Raw genomic sequence first — 20,560 nt, 5'->3', positions numbered from 1 at the left:
GTAAAGTTAGCATGTGAAATAGCGAATGTTTCCAGTACATAGAACTGTCCCTGCACAAAGTGTCATTTCTGAATGGAAAAAAGTATTTTAAAACCGGACTTGCGGCTATAATGAATTGTCGGCTCTGGCAATTCAGAGCGAATTCATTCATAAAAAAATAAATAAAAATAGCGTGGGGGTCCCCCCAAATTCCATTACCAGGCCCTTCAGGTCTGGAATGGATATTAAGGGGAACCCCGGCATCAATTTTAAAAAAAAATGACGTGGGGTTCCCCCCAAATATCCATTCCAGACCCTTCAGGTCTGGTGTGGATTTAAAAAAATGTCGTGGAGTTTCCCCAAAAATTCACACCAGACCCTTATCCGAGCACGTTAACCTGGCCGGCCGCAGAAAAGAGGGGGGGGCAGAGTGCGGCCCCCCCTCTCCTGAGCCGTACCAGGCCACATGCCCTCAACATGGGGAGGATGTCCCCATGTTGATGGGGACAAGGGCCTCATCCCCACAACCTTTGCCTGGTGGTTGTGGGGGTCTGCAGGCAGTCTTACTGGGCTTCCCCAGTGACGTAGCAGAGGGTGCGTCAGAGGGTGCGGGGTCACGTGACGGGTGGCCCCGCCTCCCCTATATAAGTAATGTCACAGCTTCACCCGCGTCATTCGCTGGGCTGTGTCCAGCGGTGAGAGGAGGTTGGCGATGCTGCGCTCTGGATGGTTGGATCTTCTCATCGCTGGACCGGAGATCACCCGCACCCGTCGCTGGATACAGACAACGTTGGAGCAGGAAGCCGGGACCGAGAGTGGATTATCACCGCTGTATTTTTTTTTTTTTTTTTTTTATTAATAATGGACTTTTTTCTACGGTGTGTGTGTGTTTTTTCCAACTATTTACACTTCCTTCGTGAAATAGTAGGGGTACAATGTACCCCATTACCAATTCACATAGGGGGGGCAGGATCTGGGGGTCACCTTTGTTAAAGGGGTCTTCCAGATTCTGATAAGCCCCCTGCCCGCAGACCCCCACAACCACCGGGCAAGGGTTGTGGGGATGAGGCCCTTGTCCCCATCAACATGGGGACATCCTCCCCATGTTGAGGGCATGTGGTCTGGTACGGTTCAGGAGAGGGGGGGGCGCACTCTGTCCCCCCTCTTTTCTGCGGCCGGCCAGGTTAACGTGCTTGGATAAAGGGTCTGGTGTGAATTTTTGGGGGAACTCCACGCCATTTTTTTTTAAATTTGGGGTGGAGTTCCCCTTAAAATCCACACCAGACCTGAAGCGTCTGGAATGGATATTTGGGGGAACCCCACGTAATTTTTTTTAAATTGACGGCGGGGTTCCCCTTAATATCCATTCCAGACTTGAAGGGCCTGGTAATGGAATTTAGGGGGCATCCCACGCTATTTTTTTTTGTTTTATGAATGAATTTGCTCTGAATTGCCAGAGATGACAATTCATTATAGCTGCAAGTCCGTTTTAAAAGACTTTTTTTCCTTTCAGGAATGACACTTTGTGCAGGGAGAGTTCTATGTACGGGAAACATGCGCTATTTCACATGCTAACTTTACACCCCCCTAGGTACGAAATTTAAAGTAATATTTCACTTTTATTGTTTCACGTTTAGCATTATTAAATTCACTGCTCCCGAAAAAACGGCCGTTTTTAAAACTTGTTTTGCATTGATACATGTCCCCTGGGACAGGACCCAGGTCCCCAAACACTTTTTAGGACAATAACTTGCATATTAGCCTTTAAAATTAGCACTTTTAGATTTCAAATGTTCGAGTCCCATAGACTTGAACAGGGTTCTAAAGTTCACAAGAACATTTGGTGTGTTTGCAAGTTCTGGTGCGAACCGAACAGGGGGGTGTTCGGCTCATCCCTAGTATCAACATCTCATTTCTTATTGATCACAAGCATTATACTTGAGAAGAAAATGTTGCACTTGTGATAACTTGCAAATTATTTTTTTAACCTGCTGTAAAAATTTAAGCATGTACTGTATGTTTACATTACAATGAACGTAAAAAGAGTGAATTTGTATTCACTTTAACAGCTTAAGGACCCCCCTAACGCTGGTATATGTCGGCAGAGCGGCACGGCTGGGCATAAGCACGTACAGGTACGTCCCCTTTAAAATGCCCAGCGTGTTTATAGCGCAAAAAATAAAAACCGCAGAGGTGATCAAATACCCCCAAAAGAAAGCTCTATTTGTGGGAAAAAAATACGTTAATTTTGTTTGGAAGCCACATCGCACGACCGTGCAATTGTCAGTTAAAGCGACGCAGTGCGGAATCGCCAAAAAGTGGCCTGGTCCTTTAGCAACAAAATGGTCTGGGGCTTAAGTGGTTAAATACCTAATTAGGTGTTAGGGAACTACAAAACACAGCATTTCAGATAGCACCTGATTGGCTAAATTGAGTGAATACATCTTCACTGTATTTTTTAAACATTTCCTAAGTGAACAGTCCCCACTTCTTTAGTAAAGCAAACACATTGCATGTGCACACTGTATACATGTTGCAAGCCATATTCACTGCATAACTAATAAAAAGCCCACTAAAGTACTATATACGTGCCATTACTAGCAATTTATGTTGACAAAAAGAGCGATAATATTGTCAATGGTATATAATGTACTGTCTGCATATACACTTGATTTTTAACCACTGATATTTGGAAGCCACATTAGTTTTAAGACATCCTTGCTCTCTTCACTCAGCATATAGTATGTGGACAATGGATGTTTTTTCTATCACCAATAAATGAGGATTAGACAGGATGATTCATTCACTGATTGACGTCAGGATAACTCATTCACTAACTGATACAGCTGTTCCTGAAAACCCACATTAATGAGAGGAGGGGGTTTAGTAGATAGGTCAGCACTTGTGCAATTACATTTTCCATTTTTCTTCCAGTGCTTTACCATGCATACATTGGAATTACTATAATATCTAAGACATTTTTATTTTTTATCCAATTTACAAGTTTTGATGTATGTACTGTAACTTACAGAACCAGCAGAAAAGTTTTTATTTTTTAATTCAAATTTAAAACCACATTTCTGACAGTGGGAGTTGTAATGCTTTAGAACATGGGTCTTCAAACTATTGCCCTCCAGTTATTCAGGAACTACATGTCATGTCTGTGAATGTCAGGGTTTTACAATGCCTCATGGGATGTGTAGTTCTACAACAGCTGGAGGGCCATAGTTTGAGGATCCCTGCTTTAGAACAACATAAATACAAACATGAACATTTTATACATAAAATATAAGAGCAGCCAGCATTGCATCAAAATATTGTATAATGAATTGCATAATGGATTTTACTTTAATGCCGCGTACACACGATCGGTTTGTCTGATGAAAACGGTCTGATGGACCAATTTCATCAGACCAAACCGATCGTGTGTGGGCCCCATCTGTTATTTATCCATCTGTTAAAAAAAATGGAACTTGCTTTAAAATTATCTGATGGATACCTAACCGATAGATAAAAAACGTTTGTCTGTAGACACGTCCATCGGTTAAAAATCCACGCATGCTCAGACTAAATTAGGTGACAGGAGCACTCGTTCTGGTAAAACTAGCGTTCGTTATGGAGCTAGCACATTCATCACGCTGTAACAGACAGAAAAGCGCGAATCGGCTCTACCCAAACTTTTACTAACACGCAGTAACACGGAATGAGCAAAAGCAGCCCCAAGGTCGGCGCCATTGGATTTGAACTTCCCCTTTATAGTGGCGTTGTATGGTTTACGTGACCGCGTTCTGACACCGTCGTTTTTTTAACCGATGGTGTGTAGGCACTACTGACCATCAGTCAGCTTCATAAGATAACTGATGGAAAAATCCATCAGAACGTTTTCATCGGATTGACCGATCGTGTGTACAGGGCATAAGAATAGAGAGGAAGAAAGTAGCAGGGTAACGAGGGGAAAAGGAGATAGTGCCCTTAGAGAGAAACATGACTTCAGGCTGATCTGCTATAATAGGAAGGGCCTAACTTAATGTAACTATTGTTTTATCATAGGTGGGGCAGATTGTTTCTAGAGCATGGGAATGCAGGCTGTAACGGTCACCACCGTTTACGACCTTCCATCCACCCACGACAGCTTATCTGACACTCCAACCAACAGGACCTGATCCATCCCATTTCCCAGAATAACCGAGACACACAGCTCTGGGTTCTGGTTTCAAATTAAAGACATCTTTAATGGTACGCTCTCAGGGTTTTATACAGTTCAAGCATGTATTAGTGATCACATGAACAATCAAACTCTCCACCCACACATCACACCCTGGGGGGGCTTCAATACACCTTCAGATGGGCTAATTGCTAAACATTCCAGACATTTCGGCGCCGGTCTATAATTAACATGACCTAATCACTCCACCTGAGAAGTCACAATCCTTCATTAACAGAATTCAAACGAAACACCATCACACAATGATTTCCCCTCAATCCACATGTTTAGACAGACGGTCTGTCTCCGACAGAAAGGTATTCACACCTGAGCATCAATAGGCTTTAAACAGTGTTATCACACAATGAAAGGCCTTTCAAGAGCCAGCCTCATTTAACAACTCACTAGCCTGGGCTAAGCATTGAATGAGTCATTATTGACCGGTAAGATCAGAATATTCTTTGCAGACATTAAGGAATGTATGGTGGATTACTGTCCATGCTAAAACAATCCAACATATGTCCCTTATCTCCTGTTTCAACCTGTGCCCAAAAGTGACTCCTGTTACACAGGCACGGGCTGCATTTACCATATGAATTAGGACAGTGTGTTTGTATCTCCCAAGTGGGATGGTATTATGATGGAGTGAAAAAAATCTGGAGATTTGGGTACTAAGTAGTCAGTAAATTTCTATATGGTAATGTGGACTTATAGCCAACATCTTTCACGTTTTGAACATGACCAGAAGATACAGAGAATATCACTGTTTCCAAATTTCCAGCATGAGGAGGGCATATTGGATAAGAAGTGATGAGGTACCTGTGGTGTCCATTACCAACCAGTCGAAATGTTGTATCTGGATTACTGGTATTTTCCTGCAGATAGAGGTTTTGATAGATCGAGTCAAGATGTGGGATTTTTTACTCTGAGTGAAGGTATAACCAAGGTCCTTCTCCCACTGTACTAAAAAGTGAAAGGAAGAGGAGGTCCTTCTGTTGAAGTATCTTATAGGAAAAGGCTAGCACATGATCTGTCAGCCCAGATTGGGAGCATTTCCAAACAAGTCAAAGAGACACTGAAACTGAGTTGCAGGGGGAAGTGAGGCTAGAAGGTTTAAGAGTTGTCTCTGTCTCAAAGGGTTAAGGATATACAATTTGCCTCTGTGCCAAGGACAACCATAGAAATACATGTATTACTGAAAATAAAATGCTGGGCTGGATACATGTCAGTCTCTTGAATGGCTAGAAATTGGAAAACCTGAATGCCCAGTGGGAAGGCATTGTTTCCTAAGATAAACAAAGGGGAAGAAGTCGGTGATGGATCATTTCTGCCAAAAAAAGTTTTAGCCAAGTTCCAGGTATTTCATCATCGGGTCTGATTTAAAGTCTTGCAAAAGTGATAAAGAACACTACAGTAGCGTGTGCAAGGGAATGGGTATACAGGATTGCTCAATAACAACCCATGGAATCAACACTAGTCAACAATTCTATTTCATATAACAAATACATTAATTAATTAATGCAGCACTGTGATCATTAATTATACAAAAAATATTAACCAAACCCATGCATGTATAAAATATATATAGTCCACAAATATTAACTAGCACCCAGTACTTAGAGCAGCTGATAAGGCAGTACAACTGGTCCTGTTGTACCAGGCCGGGACTCCATCAGCTCAACAAGGGGGCTCAGGCAGCTTTATAGTTAATTCCTACCAAATAAAGAAATAGGTCTTACTAAAATACATCCCTTCATTTTTTGCTGTGCAATTATAGTTCCGGCCAGCTGCCTTCCCTGGCGGAGTGATCTTATGTCCATAAATAATAAATAACTTGCTGCGCTAAATGTGATATTATGCAAACAAAATAGTGACTCCATTATGTGAAATCCAAAATAGATAGAGTCATAGGCCCAGATTCACGTAAATCGGCGCACATTTATGCCGGCGTAGCGCATCTCATATTCTTTACGCTGACGTAAGTTAAAAAGGTAAGCTCCGTATTCTCATAGCAAATGCGCCCAATTTTGCGCCGGCGTAACGTAACTTCGTTGGCGTAAGCCGGCGTAATTCAAAGTAGGAAGGAAGTGGGCGTGATCCATTTAAATGAAGCGTGACCCCATGCAAATGAAGGTCCGAACGAACGGAGCATGCACCGTGACGTGATCGTATGTCCCGCGCCCCTCTGCGCATGCTCACAACTATGCCCGGCGTAAACCCTGAGATACGTCGGCCCACCGCTTACGCCCAGGGCATAAATACGCCTAGACATGCGCCCGTCGAATGCAAAAGTACACCCGTTTGGTTTCTTGAGGTGTAAGTACTTTTGCTGTGTCTTACTTTGTGCCATGTCTGCTCCTCGCAGTGATAAGAGGAAGAAAAACTTCTCCCAAGAGGAGAGGGCGATTATTATATCGGCCATGGAGAGGTATGATGCTCGCCTCCATGGGGCAGAAAGTAAAGGCACGAGTAAGGCTAAGAGGGATGAGATTATGATGAGGATCACCAGCCAGGTCAATGCCCTTGGGAATGAGGTAAGGAGGCCCGAGGAAAAAGATGAATGACTTGCGTAGGAAGGTCAAAGATAAGCTGGGCAAGATGAGGAGGCATGCCAGCGCCACTGGAGGTGGACCAGCCTCTGCTCTTAGGCTGACTCCTGAGGAGCAGGTGGTTGCCTGGTGCCTTCAGAGGGAGCAAGTGGAGGGAGTGGAGGGCTATGACTCAGTTCAACCGGCCTTGAGGATAGGTAAGTGTGTTTTTTCTCCTATCTGGTGTGTAGCATGTGAGGGGGTGGAAGGGAACATGTGATAAGTGTGTGGGTCCACCAACATGTGAATGTTTTGTGTCATCCACAGATGTCCAGGTGGGAGCTGGGCCATCATCTGCCTCTGGCCGTCCCACACCATAATCCCCTGAACATCATGACCCTGACCCCCTGGGAAGCCAAGAGACATTGGTGGAGGGGAGTGGTGCCCAGACCTCAAATGAAGAGGTGGTTGAGGAGGATGTTGTCCCTATGGGTGAGGAGGTGTGCCTCTATTTGGAGGAATCATCCCTATCGGCTGAGCCATTGCACACTTCAAGCCCCATCTCGTTCAGCCCCTGAGGATCCATTCCCATCACACCCACTCACTCAAGTGCCTCCCCATATGCAAGGCCTCAAGCCTCTCCTGGCCCTAGGAAGGCTACCAGGAAGACCAGGGCGGTTACTGATTTCCTTCCTGAAACTTAAACAAGGGCACAGGACTCCCAGACCCGCCATATGGGTGAGATGGCTGTGGAGATGCGTTGTGTGGCAGACAGCCTGGCCTCCACGGGTAACATAAATCACGCTCTTCTGGATCTCACTGGCAACAGTGCAGCGGTGATCACCTGCCTGGGGGAGCTGCAAGCCACAACGGCTACCCTCGTGGCAGAGGTGAAGTCCCTGACAGAGGTCGTACAGGGCAATACAGCTGCCATTGAGGCGGAGGGGAGACAGTCGCGGCTGGTGCAGGCAGAGACCAATTCCATCCTCACCCGCATTGCCGTGGCTTTAGAGGGCAGGCCGCCAGCCAGGGAGAGACCAGGGAATGCTCCTCCACCTGATGACCCACCCCCCACCTGAGGCTTCTACCAGGCAATTACGGAGCCGTGGCCGTGGCTGTGGCAGCAGACTTGGCCCACGACAGGGCAACTCATTTTTTTGTTTTGCCTTATCTTTGCTCTGGTGGTGAGCGTTTTTTTAAATTTTTCCTCAGGTCATGAGTTTTTTTTTGCTAAATTACTGCACACGGTGAGGCGTGCAGACTATAGTGTGACTGGTGTGTGAATGTGGGGGTGACACTCCTGCCAGCAAAGGGGTGTCACCCTCGGTCGTTGGGCAGAAGTTATCCCCACGACCGTGTGAATGTGGTATGAATGGACAGCGACATAATTGGGGCCTTGGCGTGGCCTTGCTGCTCCCAAGTCCTGCATGGTGGACTTTGGCTAATCCAATGTGATGTGGATGTGGTGTGTGTGAGCTAGGGACCACAGTGGTGTGCATGCGTGCATTGTCCTTGTGCCATGATGAGTGTTTGTGTTTAACGTGCAAAGATACGTTCCACCAGGCATCTCCTGACTGCTGTTCCCTCAGCAGATGGGGTAGCCTCGGGCAGGGGGGGAATGTCTGGTTTGGGGGTCAGGTCATCACATATGTCAATCTCCAGGCCCTTTCTCTCGGCAAAGTTGTGCAGCATGCAACATGCACCGATGATCTGGCACACAAAGTTTGGAGAATACAACAGGGTCCCCCCGGACTTATCCAGGCATCGGAAACGGGACTTCAGGATGCCAAATGTGCGTTCCACCACTGCACGGGTACGTATGTGTGCTTCATTGTAGTTTCTCTCTCCTCTGGTTTGGGGATCCCGGAATGGAGTCATGAGATGGGGCCCAAGTGCATATGCAGAGTCACCTGGAAGGGAAAAGTCAGGAGGATGTTAGTCGTGCATGTGCCCCTCGTGATGTCTGCATCATGGGGTCGGACAGTCATGCCTGACTCCCATGTCACTCACCAACCAGCCAGCTGTACCCATACACGTTTTGTTTGAATTCTGTTGGGATGGTGCTTTGACGGTATATGTAGCTGTCGTGGCTGGCCCCTGGGTGTCTTGGCCATCGACTATCACCTGTACGTTGATGGAATGCCAGTGCTTACGATTGCGGTATATGTGCTCTGTGGCACGGGGGGGCTGTAGTGCCACATGTGTGCAATTAATGGCCCCCAAAGTGCGTGGGAATCCTGCAATACTGAAGAAATCCTGCATTGCCTTATGCCGCAGGTGCTCCTGGGTGGGTCTGATGATGTGGTTGGACATGCATCTGATAATTGCGGGGACAACCTGGTGCACACATCTGCTCATGCTGGTTTGTGACATCCCAGCCACTACTCCACTTGTACGCTGGAATGATCCACTGGTGAAATGCAGTGTTGCCAGAACCTTGACCAGTGGCTGCACTGCATGTGAGCGGTGTGTCTGGCTGGTGATTTCATCATGCAGGGTTGTGGCTAATTCCAGGATGGCAGCAGTGTTGAATCTGAAGATGGGATACACCTCCAAATACCCCATGCCAAAGATGTTCATGCGCGTTCGGTATATCCTCTCCTGTGCCCTCCTCCTTCTACGCGCCTCTGCACACACTAGTAGTGCTGTGACCATGCCTGCCCCTGGCATGTTGGCATACGGATGTGTTGTCCTGCAAGTGTGGTTGCTCAGCTCGTCCGTAACGGTGCTACTGTAGTTGCTCTCCAGCTGACTTGCGCACGTCTGGTGCAAAGTTACCCCTGCTTTATGAGGGGTAACTTTAGGCTGGACGTATGTCTTACGCGCACTGCGTGTAGCCTGCGTCGGACGCACGTACGTTCGGGAATCGGCGTATCTCCCTCATTTACATATTTCAATAGGAAATCAATGGGAGCGCAAGATGCGCCCAGCGTAAATATGCGCCCACGCTACCTCGGCGTAGAAAAGATACGTCGGTCGGAAGAAGCCTATTTTCAGGCGTATCTGGTTCTGTGGGTACGGCGCAGAGATACGCCGGCGTATATATATACTTACGCCGCGCATCTCGAGATACGCCGGCGTAACTTCTTTGAGAATCTGGGCCATAAAGTACACTTTGTGTGTATACTAAAAAATACGATAATAGGCCCAACTGAACTATTATCATATTTTTTAGTATACACACAAAGTGGACTTTATGACTCTATCTATTTTGGATTTCACATAATGGAGTGACTATTTTGTTTGTACAGTATCACATTTAGTGTGGCAAGTTATTTATTATTTCTGCTACATAGTTCATCTGACTATTTCTTGCCAGCAATCTGATTTTTATACCTGTCAGCGCATGTTATACTATGTAAAAGCTACCATGATAGGTACCGATACTGATGTGAGATATTGACAGGGAGCAGCAGCAACACTATTCCTGGCAGCAGGAGATGGTGTGGCAGCACTTCAGCACACAGTGAGTGACACACTAATATCTGGATAGAGTTCCCAGAATCCTCACTATGTCCTATGATCATCAGTATTAGGATAAACACACAGCAAAGCAAGTGATCCATGGCTCTGTGCCAGTGTGCCACATGCCTAGTGGGTGCTCACTTAGTTAACTTATGGCTGTACCGTGTGTTACAATCTGTAGCACAGTACAGCCATAACAAGGTCACAACTCAACAGCCATGTGGCATACTGTGACAGAACCATAGATCGCCTGCTGTGCTGCGTGATTATCCTAATGCTGATGATCATAAGACACAGTAAGTTGCTACTTTACATAGAAGGAGTAAAAATGAAAGGGAAATAGACGTTAAGTAGCGATTCCCTGATAATATAGCATACACAAAAAATCATTAAAGCACATATTTATTAAAGTGTATACAAAAAAACACATAGACAAATACACAGAGTTGGCTGCCCACTCTGTGTTTTTTCTTGTATCGTGTTTTCACGATTTTTTGTGCATGCTATATAATCAGGGAATCACCACTTAACACCCATTGCCCTTTCATTTTTACTGCTTCTATATACATATTTAGGCCTGTTAGCAAGCAAGCCTGTTTTTGGGCTTGGGGCTCTGACTATATATCTTTACAGCACTTTACTCCAAGTTGCTACTTTTGCAATAGGGGACAGTAAATTGATCTGGACCTGGAACCCTCCTGCTTTTAGTGAGTTTGAGGATGCATGCCAGGGAGGACCAGGGCTACATGTCAGGGACCACCAATGCTACATGTCAGTGATCACCAGGGCAGCATGGGAGTCGTTATCAGAAATCATCATAATGATAGAGCAGGGCAAAACACGCTGTGACAGGTATTGTAGTGTATGTGAAATAACGATCTCTGTAAAGTACCGCTTCCCGCCTGCATTGGAACAGTGAGCTGTCAATCACAATGCCAGTGGGGGGCGGGGCATTACAGAGATTGGTATTTCACATACAATACCTGTCACAGCCAGAGATCCCCACTGTGTTATCCAGCGATTTGTGATAACAATCCTCTTCATGGAGATGAGGGGCAGGTGGTGGGTGGCAGGGGCGTAGTGGAGGTTGAGTGGGGGTGGCACTGGCAGGGAGCAGAGGAGGAGGAAACCCTACCTGTATGGGTGGCACAGACTTAGGGCTGTGAGACCCCCTCCACCCACTACAGGAAATAGAACTCCCTGCTAGAACTACAAGGGGGGGGTGTCAGGCCGCTCGCTGGAGGTATAGGAGAAATAGCAGCCAGTGGTCTTACAAACAGGATGCCATTGGACAATAATGTTTTTTTCAGCAGGATCAGCAGGCTATTGAAGAGGATCTACAGAGCTCAGAAGAACATGGATGGCATAGTTGGAGAAGGCAGGCGATCAGCAACAAGGACATGGAAAAAAGTTTTTGCCCGGAGTTTTGCTTTATGTTTTGGAACATTATGATGATAAACATTAGAATATGCTGACCCACCATCATGGCAACCTTCCACCAAGATGATGCTAACCCACCATTATCCCTATGGCAAATGACAGCTCCCCAGTATTACTGGAAAGTAAACATAGCAGTGGGGATTCCAGGTGACATCACTGACCAAAGATGGTCTTGAACATATTTGATCAATTCCGTCAACTAGGATCCCCTGCACTGTTGTTTACATTCTAGTAGCACTGGCAATCTGCTATTTAGTGGTAATATTGCTATCACAAACATCAGCTGAGGTTTGGGGTGGGCACACTGGCCAAAAATAGCTAGTTTGTTGGGTCATTTGCCAAACTGTGGGTTTGTCAAACAGGCTGGTTTTGATTGAAAGTCATGTTTGAACCCAAAGCTCATACCAATGAAGTGAACGAGTCATTAGTTCAATCTGTTTATATTTCAACAACTTCCTCCCAAATAACTTACAATTTTCCATGTAGTTCTAGTATAATGAGGTAACTGCTAGCAAGTGGTTGTATCTCTCAGTAGCAAAAGGTTATCCCCTGAAAGCACATTTTAGTTTTTAATACTTCAGTGCTCATCAGCTATTCATTTTTGAGCTGTAATTATTATTGATTACGCTCATCAAAAAAATAGTCATACATTTTTTTTCAATTCTATTTAATGGGATCATTTCTTACTTCCTCAACCCTCAACTACACAATATTATACCAGTTATAGTACTTGGTTTAAGGGAAGTGACCGCTGCAGATAAGTATGCTCAGCTGATTGATCTCCTCCTAAAGACCACGGGTGCTGGCGATGCATATAGCAAAGAACAAAAAGGATGTTTGGACAGCTGCACTGGAGGAAAAAATTCCTTAAATGTCCTTTATTAGTAAAAATGGGAAACACTACAATCCACAGCAAACGGAAAATCATGGCACACAGCTTTTTACTAATAAAGGACATTTAAGGATTTTTTTTTTTGGAGTGCGGCTGTCCAAACATCCTTTTTGTTCTTTTTTATAGTACTTGGTTTACTAGAGCACACTGATAAAAATATAATTGGCAAAAATATATACTGTAAATAACAAAGGGCAGAGACTTACATCATCACACAATCAGTTTGACTGCTCATTACAAACATTGTATATTTTAATCTTCGTTAGTATTTTTGTACTCTTTAATAACATTTTCCTGAATGGTTTTACACTATGTGGTACCCCTGGCTTTTTTTTTTAATCAATACCCTGGAGAATCAGAGGGTGATCAGAACAAAGATCTGAATGTGAAGAATGTTACACCCTACCATGGAGGATCCCTAACATTCAAACACATATTGACTTCTCTTATACAGAGGGTAAAATTGCACTGGTAAGCAGGTTTTACTAGGCATGCAGTGCAGTGTCCATAAGTATGAAGAACTGCATTTAGTTTCTGCTGAGGAAGGATATATTGCAAACTAATTTCACATAATTTTGGATGATGGACTTATATTTTTTTGTTTGGACTTATATTTGAGTGAATTTATTGTTTTTATGTTTTTTTTATTTTTATTTGTTTATTTTTTATATATATAATTTTGTTTGAGAACTTATTTATATGGAAAAATATATAATGGTATGATTCTGCAAAATTAATACTTAAAAACCAAAAGAAAAACTCTTATATAAGCAACCATAATATATGTTCACAGATATATGACCCTCCTGTCTAAATTGCACTAGATACAAGAGATTACATTACTAAATTAAAAATGAAATTTGTGGTATTAACATGCATAAACTGTGTAAAAGGAATGGCCCACGCATCAATTATGTATATCCTTTAACAGCACCTATAGATCCTAAAGTGCATCTGTGCCGAGGCTATAGGCATTCAAGTATACATATATTCTTAAGCCCTGGTTCACATTGGTATGACATGCGATTTGACATGTCAAATCTGCGTTATTTGCCAGCAATTTCCGGCAATGGCACCTCCTAATCGGTGCAACGCCGTATCTACGGCGCTGCACCAATTTCAAAAAGTTGTTTCTGTACTAATTTTTGCAATTTCAGGCTGTGATTTACATTGACATTTGTGCAGATTCTATGTAGATCCTTTAACAGCACCTGTAGATCCTAAAGTGCACCTGTGCCGAGGTTATAGGCATTCGAGTATACATATATTCTTAAAGGGTTAGTAAATGAAAAAAAAAATGTCATTTAAAATAACAAACATGTTATACTTACCTCCTCTGTGCAGATCGTTTTGCAAAGAGTGGCCCCAATCCACGTCTTCTGGGGTCCCTCAGCGGCTGTCACTGGTCCTCCCCGTACTAACCACAGTCATGAGAGAGAGCTCGCATGGTGGTGAGTAATTGCGGGCGTGCTCCCGTGATACAGCGATCGGCCATAGCCGCTCACTGTATCATTCGCCCCCGCCCCTCAGCGCACCGCGTCACTGGATGTGATTGACAGCAGCGCCAGCCAATGGCTGCGCTGCTCACAATCCATCGGCTCTAGCCAATCAGCAGCCAGGCTGAGCAGCGAAGAGGATCTCAGGACCGCACGGGAGACTTTTGATGGATCAGGTAAGTAAAACGGGGGCTGTATACACTGAAGTTTTTTCACCTTAATGCATAGATTGCATTAAGGTGAAAAAACATTTTCCTTTACAACTCCTTTAAGCCCTGGTTCACATTGGTATGATTTGACATGAGCTTTGACAATGCAAATGGGCAGCATTTGACAGCAATTGCCGGCAATGGCATCATCTTAATCGGTACGATGCCGCATCTGTGGTGCTGCACCAATTTCAAAAAGTTGTTTCTGCACTACTTTTTGCAAGTTTGGACTGCTATTTACATCGACATCTGTGCAGAAATCTACACAGATGTCTCTCAAATTGTGGCCGAAATTTGGGACTGACAAACGGGAGTGAAATCGTGCGAGTTCAGCTGAACTATCACGGCTTCATTCCCAGAGCCCACTGTGAACCTGTCCTCAAAGGCAGTAAAAGGGCTTTAACATAAGCCACCACTGTCCTCTCAAGCCACTTGTACTATTATGTGATTAATTCTAAAATATCTCCAAAAATCACAATGAAATGTGCCGGTAAGATATCGATACCAAAGTAATGACCTGCATCTTTTATGTGATGTTATATTTCCTTGTTGCTGTTAATATAAACTGTACAAGCTACTGTACAAGCTATGGTCTACTGACACAAGTGCACAAGGGATATAATAATAATAATAATAATAATAATAATAATAATAATAATAATAATAATAAATATTATTTAAAAAACTGAACAGAATTTTTTTTATAAAACAGAGGGAGACCACAGGGTTAGAAGTGTATGAGACAAGTGTTCACACAGTTCACAGTTACTACATCGGAAGCAGGATTTACATGATTGCATTATCAATGGATCATCTTGGTCCATAAGGTGTTTTTTTTTCTTTCTGAGTTAATATATACCTGCAAATGTTATACAATATTTTGTACTACTTGCAAGTGATATGAAAAATATATCTGATGCTAGGCCTATTTTATGAATTCTTTGTTTGTTTGAAGAAAAACAAGGTGGGGGCTTTGCCCCCCTACCCAAAGCATCTTGTCCCTATGTTTCTGGAGACAAGGGCCTCTTTCCCACAACCCTGGGCTGTGGTTGGGGCGTCTGCCTTTGGGGGGTTTTAACAAGGGGGCCCCAGATCGCGGCCCCCTCCTCCTATGTGAATTAGTATGGAGTACATTGTACCCTTACTCATTCACCAAAAACAGTGTCAAAAAGAAAATTAAAAAAAATTGTCCCCCAAAGTAGATTCAATGTCTATCATGATGCCTACCCCAAAAAAAGAAGAAGAAAATAAAACCTTCGGCCCCAAAGAAAAGCTCCCACCGCCTGCCTTCTTCTCAGCCTGACAGTTCTTAAATAGCTAAGAGGAGTCACCCGTTGATGTCACCAGGTGAAATCACTGCCCCCAGGTGCTCTTGGCCGGTGATGTCAGAAGAGGGCAGTACCAACCTTCCATTAGCTATTTAAGAACTTTCAGGTGGTCCAGGGGTGTAAAGGGCATTGTGTTTTATGTTGCATCTACTTCGGGGGACAATTTTTTTTTACACTTTTTTGGGTGAATGAGTACGCTACTCATTCACAAGGGGGTAGGGGATCTAGGGTTCTGATAAGGCCCCGACTTCCACAACCATAGCCCAGGGGTGGGGGAAGAGACCCTCGTCCCCATCAACATGGGGACAAGGTGCTTTGGGGTGGGGGAGCAGAGTTTTATTTTTTCATGTGTTTCAAGCCTAATATTCAGGTTTTTTGTATTTAGGTGCTGCACCTCCATTCACATTTATTTACTTCACTTATTAAGCACATATATTCTTTTCACCATTTATTGGTGTCTTTGAACACATCAGTTTGCTCTTTGTTTGTCTTTAGGGGCTAGTGCAGATTGCTCTTGCTATACATCTGGGGGAGCAGAGCCCCTGCCCAAAAACACCCCCCATGTTGAGGGATTGTGGTCTGGTATGGTTTAGGAGGGACAGGGCACTTGCTCATCCCCTCCCTTTCCTGACCTGCCTGGCTGCATGCTCAGATAAGGGTCTGGTATGGATCTTGTGGTGGTCCCCACTCCATTTAGAGAAAAAAAATTGGCGTAAAAAATCTAAACCAGACCCAAAGGACCTGGTAGGCATCGGGGAGGGGGGTTCCCCACGCAGTTGTTTTTCATAATTTTAAATTATCAGCATGTTTTCTTTACATTCATCTGTTGCTAAGGATGTGGTGGCTAACTTCCCGTCCCGCTCCTTAGCAACCAGCTCAATGCAATACATTACTGCAATGAAAGTATACAGTAATTACCGCATTATCTAAACTTTACCGCTGTAGTTATTTACTGAGCAATTCTTAGTGAATTGCACTTTCAAAACTGATTTAACACAGGAGCTATTTTACCGAATTTTATTTGCCATTATTTAACTCTTAGTGACTCAACCCCATTGTGAAATATAATCACAAGCTGAAGTGGCTATTAAGGAAAACTAAATAAAGTATGTTGGCTTCTGCTGTGAAAAAATGCAAAACAATGCAAAGCATTATAAAAAGCATGCTAACATGTGTCAACTCAAGTGTGATTAACGTGCATCAAAGCATGCTAAAGAGTACAGTATACACATTATGTGAATCCACTGTTCACTTTGGCATCTCCAGCATTCCTACTTTTATTGTGCACAGTTTAATTATGAGTATATACACCCATCAAACGCACATAAAATATTTTAGCAATTCTATTAAACTTTAGCCATTACTATACACTAATATTTACTTTACTGTATGTGCAAGCATGTATCATCTATATGTTCTAGAATTTGATTACTTGGAAATATGTAAATGTACCTATGTGAGTGCTGAAGCACCTCAGAATGAGCACCTCAAAATAATACTTAATTCACACCAAGATAATAAAATGTATGTGTGCTATTTTTTTCCTGGACATAGTAAGACAGAGTTTGAACCCCAGACAATTTTTGTTCCTGCCTGTGGCCCGTTGGGGAGATTTTTCTTCACTTCCTGATACAACAGAAAGTGATATTAAACCTTTATATAGTAAAAGGAATTCAGTTCTTAGCCATTTGCCAGTGAAACAGATGTTTTCTGCTCAGCTTTTACACATTTTGGATTCCCCATCACTTTCTGTCCTGGTGAAAATTAAGACCTGGACAAATAGAAGATTGAATCTACCAAGAAGGGACACAGACAGCAATACAAGTCCACAGTTGTTCTCAGCCTTTTCCACTTTATCCAAACATAAAAATCATGGGTAATAAATGACCTATAGGCCACAGTAACCTGGTTAATACATTATTCACCTAAACTTTATAAACCGGTTGTACTGTATAAACTATTTTGTACTGTAAAATCACTCAGTGCTGAAATTCAACATACAATTAACACAACTTGAAATTAATGATGCCATCGTTCTTAAAATAGACTTCACAATTAATAAGCAAGTACAATAAATAAAATAATATACACTTGTATGCACAGATTAATAAACAGTAGGAAGACTTTCACAAGTACATCTAGAAAGGGAATGAAACAACTAAAATAAATACAGTATTTGGACAGTAACCATCTAAATACACATTACAGTACACTGAGGAAGACATTTGTTAGCAATCTTTGTCACTGTAAACAAAAATAGAGGAATTTTAAAGAATTATGTGCCATTATAATTAGCATTAATCACTAGAATTATTATTCTTAAAGACAGGAGAAACATGATTTACTACAAGTCAATAAGCATTACATATTTTTTTTAACAAATCTTTCATATTGAAGAACTACCTAAGCAATCTTAAATGTAAAACATTTTAATTGCAAAGCACCAAAACAATAAAAACAATGATTTACATTGTCTGATCACAATTATTGTTAAGTGGCAAAAACAACATAAGTGTTGATGATTAAGTTAAGCAGATACTTAGGTAGGACGATTAGCAAGAAAATGTAATGCATAAAACATCACTGGATCTTTTTATAAGTACATATGTGTTTTTTTTGTATTTTAGCTACCCCACAGCAATACAGCCACTTTGGAGCCCTGGCCTTCTAGTTGTATTGCACAAACCTAATAATATACAGTATATCTGCTATTGAAGCTATCCTTCAGTAGTAAAGACTTAAAATAAAGCTATCACAATAGAAGTATGAAGGCTTTGATTACAGACTTTTCTTTCTCAATAGGCTACTTGACTTAACCAAACAAATGTCTGCTGTTTACATTTTTTATCACAAAGAATGCAATGCATAGCTTTTTTATACATATCATTGTACCTAAAACTATATTGTCACTGTAACTGTTGTGCTTGGCACTTACTCTATGATTTACCATCATGGCCCTAGCCAGCCAACATTCATCCCTTAAGAGATGTTTTCCAAATAACGTAAGACTTGTGTTCTGGTCTGTGTTCACTGTACACCCTCCAGACTGCCACTTTTTTGGTTTTGGTCATATTATATGCACCCTCCTGGTATATACTGTATATGTATACATTTTTTGAAAGACAGCCTTTAAAGGCAAATATATTCTATGTTCAATTCCGATATTTTCAAGTAATATGCGTCAGTTGATTTGATTTTAACAATGTTGACATTTTATATTAAGGACATACAACAATTTTATTTGGTACACTGCAATATTAAATTGCTTGCATATTCTTTTTATTATATTGGGTGTACCTGAGCTGGCACACAGCAAAATCTTCTGGTATCAAAATTTACACTTGATTGCTGGGAGTTGTTACATGTATTGACAATCAAATTTGATACCAAAGGACTCTGCTGTTTGTCAACTCTTGCATACTCAACATTTTAGATAATCTGAGAAAGTTTAGATTTGCACCATAGGATTTAAGCCATGGCTGGGTTGTAAAACTGCTACTGATCTCTTTTTTTATTATAGGTTTACAAATCAACAAAAACACTAAATAATATATATACATAATACTTTTATTTATTACTACTTTTTAATATTGTAGCTAAATCTAACTACAACAGCATTGAAGTGAGGAACACTGACATGTTTAAGCTGCAGTGGTATCTTCAAGCGGCAGGTTATTTTTTGTGAATGAAGTCCCTATGTTTTAACACAAAGCAGAAAAACTGTCATGTCATCTTTTTTACTATATTTAGGCAACATTACATCTCAACACCTCAACACCTGAGCAGTGAAAGAAATTCATAATAACAATTTAACCTTCTTTTTTAACTTGGTAGAAATCTTAAGATTGATAATGAGTAAATCTAAAGCTTATCAGAGTAGATAATCAAGGTTCTTAAACATTTATTACTGGATGGGTATGAAAGACCAATATAAAATAGACCAGCATTTATCATTTTGATTAAATAAAAAGTCATGCTAGATCACTTCAGGTTGACTCCCTTTGCAGGTATAGCTATGCAAAACATTAAAAGTAAGTGCCTATAATATTCATCCACTTCCCGCCAGGTGTATTGTCATATGACGGCCACAGGAACCCTTCATCCCTCTGGGCAGCTGTCATATGACGTCCTGGGATTCCCGCAGTGAGGAGCGCACGCTGTCGGCGGGGAACACGTGCACTCGCTGCATCACTGGGGAGTCGATGTGCATGTCCGGCGGCCGCGATGTCTGCCGGGTACCCGCGATTGCTTGTCACAGAGCCAAGGACATGGATCTCTGTGTGTAAACACAGAGATCCATGTCCTGTCAGGGAGAGGAGAATGATAGTCTGTCCCTTGTACATAGGGACACCGATCGGTCTCCTCTCCTAGTCATTCTCCTCCCCCTACAGTTATAATCACTCCCTAGGGAACACATTTAACCCCTTGATCGCCCTCTAGTGTTAACCCCTTCCCTGCCAGTCACATTTATACAGTAATCAGTGCATATTTATAGCACTGTTCACTGTATAAATGTGAATGGTCCCAAAATAGTGTCAAAAGTGTACAATCTGTCCACCGCAATATCGTAGTCCTGACAAAAATAGATAACTGCCATTACTAGTAAAAAAAAATAAAAATAAATAAAATGTCATAAAACTATCCCCTATTTTTAGGCACTCTAACTTTTGCGCAAACCAATCAATATATGATTATTGCGATTTTTTACCATAAATATGTAGAAGAATGCGTATCAGCCTAAACTGAGAAAAAAATTGCTTTTTATAAAAAAAAATTGGGATATTTATTATAGCAAAAAGTAAAAAATATTGTTTTTTTTTTCAAAATGGTCAGATTTTTTGTTCATAGCGTAACAAATAAAAACCGCAGAGATGATCAAATACCACCAAAAGAATACTCTATTTGTGGGAAAAAAGGACGTCAATTGTGTTTGGGAGCCACGTCGCATGACTGCGTAATCGTCATTCAAAGCGTAACAGTGCTAAAAGCTGAAAATTGGCCTGGGCAGGAAGAGGGTGA

The 20,560-nt window shown here is 42.3% G+C and overlaps 1 protein-coding gene across 1 annotated transcript in view; it reads right to left on the bottom strand.

The window, feature by feature from the left end:
• KCNH8 (potassium voltage-gated channel subfamily H member 8) overlaps window positions 1-20,560 on the bottom strand; it is a 580,442-nt gene that overhangs the window by 146,534 nt on the left and 413,348 nt on the right.

The sequence above is a fragment of the Rana temporaria genome, chromosome 5, assembly GCF_905171775.1.
Source record: "Rana temporaria chromosome 5, aRanTem1.1, whole genome shotgun sequence".
Taxonomy (NCBI): Eukaryota; Metazoa; Chordata; class Amphibia; order Anura; family Ranidae; genus Rana; species Rana temporaria.
The sequence above is the reverse complement of the archived record's forward strand: the minus strand, read 5'-3'. Positions and strand labels throughout refer to the sequence as shown.